The sequence below is a fragment of the Manacus vitellinus genome, unplaced genomic scaffold (genome assembly GCF_001715985.3).
Source record: "Manacus vitellinus isolate BGI_N305 unplaced genomic scaffold, ASM171598v3 scaffold_17_pilon, whole genome shotgun sequence".
NCBI lineage: Eukaryota > Metazoa > Chordata > Aves > Passeriformes > Pipridae > Manacus > Manacus vitellinus.
Window position 1 is genome coordinate 6,773,368 of NW_021939256.1, and position 8,070 is coordinate 6,781,437.

At 41.1% G+C, this 8,070-nt stretch overlaps 1 protein-coding gene across 14 annotated transcripts in view; it reads right to left on the reverse strand.

Annotated features, from left to right (window-relative positions):
• The window catches only part of LOC103764732 (poly(rC)-binding protein 3), a 142,407-nt gene that overhangs the window by 133,533 nt on the left and 804 nt on the right, over window positions 1-8,070 (reverse strand). For 13 of the 14 annotated variants that reach the window (XM_018070056.2, XM_018070055.2, XM_018070051.2 and 10 more), the window contains exon 1: window positions 7,923-8,064. The exons of the other annotated variant lie outside the window; for it this stretch is intronic. The gene's annotated coding sequence lies outside the window, so the exon portion shown is untranslated. Of the gene's footprint in view, window positions 1-7,922; window positions 8,065-8,070 lie in introns of those variants that run through there. 14 annotated transcript variants of the gene reach the window in all.

Sequence of the window (8,070 nt, forward strand, 5' to 3'; positions counted from 1 at the left end):
CAACTCAGCCATATTCTCATTGAGAGGATCACATTTTGATGTATTTTTAAGTATGATCTTGGAGGCATACAGAGCTAAAAGGAAGGTTACATTTTATTAGTAGCCGTAGGTAACTCTAGTTCTGGCTACTTATGTTATTATTTATTTACCAATATATATATGATCTGCTGCTTTTAACTTTATTGACTAATAATAATAATATTCACTGGAGACTGGGTCATTCCTGTCTAGTGATGGGAAATCAGAAAGGTCACAAGGTAAAAGAAAACTCCATTTTCTTAGGAACTTTAATGCATTTCTCCTGAGGGAATTCAAGTTGCTTTAGAAAGGTTTAGACATATATTGGTGGGCCTTTTACACCTGAGCCAACTAAAAGCACATCCATATGTGCAGAATCCAGTGTAATAAAAGCACAGTAAAAAGGATAGTTTCTGTATGCTTTTTTTGTAAAGCCTGGCCTGCATTTTATTGCCAACACCACAATAACTGCATATACCCACTCAAAGAAAGATCAGGGCTGTTTCTTAACAGGAGGTACAACAGGCAAGAAAAGGTCACAGTGCTAGGAGACTTCTTTACAGACAATGAACAGGATTAGAAGTGAATAGATCCCAGCGAGCAGAATACCTTAAAACGAAACCCAGCAATGAGAAGGCAAAGTCCAAAGACCAAATTGTGTGTCAGTAAACTCCTCCTCACAAGTCTGGGGTCAAGAAGTAACCACCAACAAAACTGGCTATAAATATAGATGTAATCCACCACAAGTGGTGTTCATACAACTGCTCAGTCAAACAACAAAGTATGCAAATAAGACCCTCTAAAAGTTAAGGCCAAGGCTACCTTTCTCAGAAAAAGGCTAGTAACAGAAAATATGGAAATATCAAGACAGGTCACTTAAGCAGCCATAATTCTGCCTTTTATCTTTCATTGAAACTGGAAACCAAGAGAGCAGGAAGGACATTTCTGAGAAATCAAAAAGAATCCTCCAAGTACGTTTAAGTACATTCACACAACTGCACAGAGATTGTTTCACCCACTAGCTAGGAAGTACCACTGAGGAACATCACTCATCAGCTGGCACTCAGTACCTGGTCATGGATGTGATCCTACGCAACCGCAACATGGAGAGTAACAGGTGAGCTACCCTTACACACCATCATGACAGTCCTAACAGCTACAGAAAGAAGGAATTTGCATTTCTAGTGTTTAAGCTAATGCATTCTGCTCCACAGCCAGGAACAGGAACAGGTATCCCTAAAGTTACAATGTCACAGCTGAAAATCAGGGTCTTCTAAAAGCATGCTTTTTAAGACGGGGTGAAATTACTCACAAACACTAATTACTCACACTTACCTGCCAATAAGAGGCTGAATACCATGATGTCACATACTAAGTTATGATAGAATATGCCAACAGATTACTTGGTCCTGAAGCTCCTAGAGATATACTGACAATTACAGTTCCTGCAAGCAAACAGGAACCCAACCGCCACACTGGTTGCAAGTGTGGGAAGGACTCACACCCAGCACCTGATGGTCACAGGAAGCAACCCTAAGTGCATATGCATTTCTGTCAGGATTGGAGGCTGTTTGGGGAGCTGCTCTAGTTAGTCAACAGGAAAATACAGCCTCAGGAGGCTCCCCCACCAGGGTTTATGTTGGAATCTTTTGTCAGAAATGTATCACCCCTGCACAAACAAGAGAGGCTTCCAAAACTTAAGCATTTCAAATTAAAGTATTGTAAAACACAGGGGCAGATTCTGAGAATCTTACTTATCTGACATTACAAACACTGAAGGACATTAAATTTTGTTGCAAACAAGTTTTGATAGGTCTTATAATTTTTATTGAGCTTCCTCTGTCCCTCCACAGTAAGCATCATGGGATGCTCACAGTAAATTAACAGTGACAGTCTCTTCGTTACCTGCCAGGCATCTGTACTTGTACAGTGTGAATGCTGATAGGGGAAGGAGAAAGCAGGAAACAAAGTGTATCTCTCTCTCTCTCTCTCTCTCTCTCTCAGTGTCTGCCCAGAGCCCTTGCTCTTCATGGAGAAATCTAACGGTTTAACTTTTGATGTTCCCTACTACTTGAACAAAATCCGCTGATTTAAACATCCCTGAATTAAAAGGAGTTGCAACTCCAAACCTGATTCTCATCACTGAGAATAGAAACTATAAAATTGTCCATCAGAACCACAGTAGATTTCATATCTTCCTATTTGCAGGAGTAAAACATTTTATTTTTATTTACTCTCACAGGTATAACATACATTTACAAAAAAGACAGTCTTTTTAATCACTTTGATCATGTGTAAGCAAATCTCCACCAGATCCATGCAGCTCAGGGACTTTCAGTATTTAATCCAGTACTATATAGTAATTATTGAGGTTATACAATAATTATTGAATGGATTTACAGCATTTACAAAGGTTGCATCAGCTCCCAATGTTTCACAGCCTTTTCATTTAAAATCTCTGCTGTTGTTCTATGGTACGTTTAATGTTACAATACAGCCAGCAAATTTTTCATTAGCTCTTCTGGCCAGATGCTGGCACACAGCCAGAATCATGCTAATGAGGTACACATAGTTTCGTTAATTGAATGAAATCACAGAAAAGTAATTTTATGGTCTTGAAATCTCAGATTCTGTCTTTCTAGTCGCTTAGGCTCAAACACTGAATAGGTGCTTTACTGCCTGCTGATGAGAAAATACAAGCCCATCAGGGGTAAAGGTAATAGAGCATCATAAATACAGGACTAGATGGGGGGAACATTGCATCAAGCATTTCATTACCATGTCGATACATCCAAAAATATTCTTTCTTTTTGAGAGACGTAGTTTTTCATAGTATGCTCTGCATCTGGGATGGTATTCTGCTTCCCTAGTTGCCACTGAGACAACCACACTGTTCAGATTTCATTTCATGAAATCCTAAGGTCAGCAATAATATCTGTATTTGCTTACCAACAAATACATATCTATTTGTATATAAAAGATAACAGGAGTCTTCTCCTCAAGCTCCACATGCTCTGTGTGCAGCTGCCCAGACTCTTGCTGCTGTGCCTGGGACTGCTGTTCTGACACAGCCACCCTCATTTCCTAAAACTTGGCTGAACATTCATAAAGTCCTGCTGTAAGCATCACAGTGAAGTGCTTTTGTTGGTTTGTTGTTTGGTTTTGGTTTTTTTTTTTAAATTTCAGTGAAATTATTCTTTGTTTCTTATTACAGACATGTCCCTAAACTACTCTGTAAGTATGGCCAAAAGTTTTTCAGGAAATGTACTTTGAATTTAACAGAAATAAAACAGTACAAAACAAGGCAGAAAACTGCAGTGTTTTACCAAGCATTTTCATTGCTTTTTTTAAAAAGTATTTGAAAATACTTATCTTAAAATATTTGTAAGATCAAAAAGAAACAAAGCCGAAAATCACACATTCAAGTTTTTCTCTGGACCATTTTGTAGAAGTTTTCAGGTGTCACTGCAATAAACACTAAGAAATATTGTACTGTCCTCCTCACACACTTATATCAAGATATAGGCTGTCTCAGCAATTAGATCATGCCAAGAACAACACGTACATGGACTCTTTTTACTCATTTTATAAGCCTGCTGCTTATTTATTCCATACTGTTACAGTCAAATTCTGCCATCGATGCCCACATCCTTTATTGGAGGAAAGTCTGCTGAGGTCACTGGGCTGAATCTTGACAGTATTAATTGCTGCGCAACGACTCCCAGCAGCATCTAGATATTGCACCAAGCACAGACCTCTGAGGGGGTGGGCACAACAAGAAAGTTCATCAAACTCTAAACGACCATTACAGCTTTGGAAAAAACAAAGTCTGATTCGAGTAGGAGCTTGGTCTGTAGAGAACCAGAATTAAAAAAAGCCAAACCAAGACAAAAAAATAAACCTACTAGCTCTCTTGGAAGAAAAGATCAACTGACATTGGTTTGCAATTTTTTTTGAAAGTATAGATCTTTTATTTTAAATGACAATGACTTTCTATACTAATTGTTTTTCGTGTCTCTGTGCTGAAGGCTTTCCGGGCTCAGAAGGCAAGTCAAGATGCTGAACAGCATGTGTGTACACAAGATGACAGCCTTTGGCAGGGGACACAAAGGCTTCAGAATACGGGTAAGCACAGCAAAGGGCCACCCATGTGCATAGGGGACGATGGGGCTGTCTGCTGGAAATCCGGCATAGTGGTCAAATGGGAGTTTGTTAGCCTCAACTTGATTTCTGTGCCTGTCTGGCAAATTTTAACATACAACTGCGCTTGCTGACTATCTTTGTGGCTCTGTAACCACTTCACAGATGCTTGGACGTATTACCATCTCCTTCTTGCCTTCCCCTAGTCGATGGACACTACACCCTTCAGGGTAAACACATACATCCTCAAGACTAGGTGGATATTTGTTACAAAGACTTTCTGCTTGATTTTAATCCAAAAGAGCTGGCGTTTTTTAATTAAAACCTCCTTCACTCAGGTCTTTTTTTGTCTTGTGAAGCAACTATCAATCAGGAGGAGTCACTGCAGGATGCACCCGGTGGCAGCAGGCTATTTCATCCCCTCCCCCAAGCCCAGACACTGACTTTTTCCTCTTCCTCCCCCCAACTTCATTAACTAAATGCACTGAATAAACCTTAACATCCCAGCTAAATCCTATTGGCCCTGGATTTGCTGCTTAATGCTAAAACCCAAGCGACCCATTTTTCTCCTGTTGATACTTCTATTGCTGATGGCAGCCAGCAGAGAAAAATACCCAATCTTAAACTATTTTAATGTAAGGAACAAAAGTCAGGGCATTCATCACTCACTCTTTCTGCTGCTGCTCACAAACTTTACGTAAGCTTTACTTGGTGTGTCAAAGCCTCCCTTGCTTTTGTGCTTCATAGGCAGCACAGGGAGTCTGTTGCTTAGCAAGTGAACACAACAAAGTGCATCTGCTATTAAAAGTGCAACTAGGTCTCTTTTAAAGAAAAACGATCTGGCAAAGTCTATGAAACTACATTTCTGTGCATTGTACAATCTCCAATCATGACACTTATAAACATCAGAAGATGCAGACCCCACTAACTGAAAATCTTTGGGAAAGACTAATGATGAGAGTAAACAGCTTCAATTCATTTTGGGTTACTAACCTTACGTTGTGTTTCAAACAGTAAGTATGTCTTCCCAATTTCACATACGCCACAGAAAAGGCTAAAGATTATTCACTCTTCCCCTGCCTCCTGGCTGCCAGACCTCCGGCTGCACCTAATCTCTCCTCAGCTCAGTTGCCCAATGCTTCCTCCTTGGTCCATGAGGACAAGCAGGAACCTCCACAGTCACTCCCCAGCTCCTGACTCTTTCTTCCCAAAGCACCCAAACTGGGTTATCTGTCCAGCTGCAAAGTCTCCCTGTGGTAGCATTAAAAGCTTTGGCTCCTGGCTGCTCCTGGGGCCACCAGCCTGCCTTTTCTCCTTGCTCCACCAGATCTCTGACCCCTCTTCTTCCCCCGAAACATCATGCCATGACCACCATGTGTTTGGTCAGAGCATCTGACACTCCAAAACCCTTCCCTCCTACAAATATCTGTTTTACACATCTGCCACACACACCTGTGACTGCAGTCACATTCCCCCATTAGCTTTGCAAGCTGCTCCACAACTTTCCACCACAGTGATACACCCCTGCCCTACTGCAAGGGTCCCTTTGCATTTGTCCCTGCCCAGCATTCTTGGACCAAGACTCCCAGCTGTCTGAGCAGGAGGGCCAACTCAAGATGTGCTTTCCCATGTCCTGTCCATCTTCCCCCAGCACAGAGCACCATGAGGGCTGCAAATGCTCACCCTTTGTCCAGGAAAGCCTCTTGCCCTGTGATGGCTCTGTGGCAAGCAGCTTCACATGCAGAAAACTGAGCGCTTCCCATCACGGCTTGCAAAAGTCGCTCACCATATTTTCAGTAATCTGTTAGAGAAGGCTATTCCAGCTTGCTCCTGGGTATCCAACCAACACAGCAGTCTTTGGATTTGACTTATATTTTTAATACCACATTTCACTTCACATTATTATCAGACCTCAATGCCCTACAATACCAAGGCTGGCTCCTAAGCAGAAGGGCTGCATCCTAAAATGTCTACCACACGGACACCCAGTCCTTTGCCCAGCAAATTCCTGCAGCATTCAGAGGCTGCAAAGGCTGAAAAGGAACAGGAGCCTGGGCATCTGTTAGAAATGCGGCAATCCTGAATAAAAATTGTATTTACAAAGAACCCAAAAGCAAATGTAATCTAGCACTGAAGATATGCGGCACAGGTTATGATTATTAGTACACTGTCTGTTATGAGAACGCTTTCAAATAAAAGCGCTTTCTTACTGACTGTGCACTTGCGGTAATGTATTTCTTACCAATACCACTAATGGAGTGTTCATCATGTCCCTAGCTTCTCTGAAGTAACGTATATTGAGCCGTGTAAGAATAAAATTAATATATCCATGGTGCTACACGTTATCATACTGTACACACTCTACAAATGTGTTTAAATAGGGTCTTTGAAGGAAGTAATGGCGACTGACTTCAATATTACGGAAATATTCAAACCAGCATAAATTGGAAAGTAAGAATGATATGGAACATAACCAGTAAAACAAATATTTATATTCTTGAGGACTTGTTTTTGCAGCAAGGACACAGATGAGAGAGAAAGAAGGGGGGCAAGGTCTTTCGTAAGAAACCAGCTATTTCAGATTGTAAGGAAAGCAAAAATATTTTTGTTCCCCTGATTATAGATTAAGACAGTACAGAGCAATAACCACTTGATCGATCAAGTTTTTCCTTTTCTTGAATACAATGAGTCCCATACTAGACAGATGACAATTTCTTGAGAGGTTTATGAGGAAGCAAGCCTCAGCTTTTCAGTTTATTTTATTTTCACAAAGTCTTGACGGATTTTAGTATGGCCAATTCCTGGACTCTGCTTTCAACCATTCTCAGTGATAGTTCATGAACTTTGCACCAGGAATCTTTTTAGGGATAAGCAAAGGACAAATGGATTACCAGCTGTTCGACTCCATTTTTCACTATTGTTCTACACCTAGAACCATACAGAAAAGAAACAAACACGAGCTACAGATAGACTGGATAGTATGCACACTCCTAACAGATTTTTTTCTTTTAACATTTGAAGATAGACACACAACAGAATTTCCAGTTATGACTGCATTTTGCTGCCTATAATGTACACATGAGCTGCTGAAATGTGTTTAGATAATGTGTGATAACTGATTATTTATTTTTCCAGTGGTACTAATAGGGTTATCAGGAACATAAGTTGTACACTAAAAAATAACCATATCCACTAACAGGACAGTCTAGCAGATGCATAGTTTTAGGCGCATAGTAACAAAATTTCTTGCATCTTTAAAAATAGTAATATTAATAGCCATAATAATGAGGTATGATGTCCAGACTTCTCTTACCACTACTGTTAACTCAGAGCTACCATATATTGTCTAACTTTTCTTTAAGAAACACTTTTAAAGTTCACTTTCCCCCCACTACACAACTCACAGAGCGACAGTTGTTTACTCAGGCTGTTTACACAGCAACTTAAAACAACAAAAAAAAGCCCCCAGAAACTTTAACAGCTAAATGAAAGGTGATAACTTCCAATGAAAATGCCAAAATGCGGGACAATATTCCATCTTGGCTGGTTTTGACAGCGATGCTGGTTTACACCATGTCAGAAACTTATTAGCCTCTGCCTTCCTAATCCCCTCCGCAACCCCTGCGGTCTCCCTTGGCCTTTCCCCATTTCACGTTAAACTTGCAGGAAACCATTAGCCCGGGACAACGGACTCATACGGAGCAGGCTCGGATGATATTATCGCCTTTGAGCGCTGGAGCTGCGGCTCAGGCGGGGTTACTCACCCGAGGGAAGCCCACACTTCCCGACTGACAGTCCCTGATGGATCTCTCTCCGCGCGGCTCAGTCGCGCGGCCGATGATCCAGCCCCATCTCCGCACGGAGCGCTTCGACAGCAACTTGTTGGTTCCGACCTTTCACAACGACTTTCGC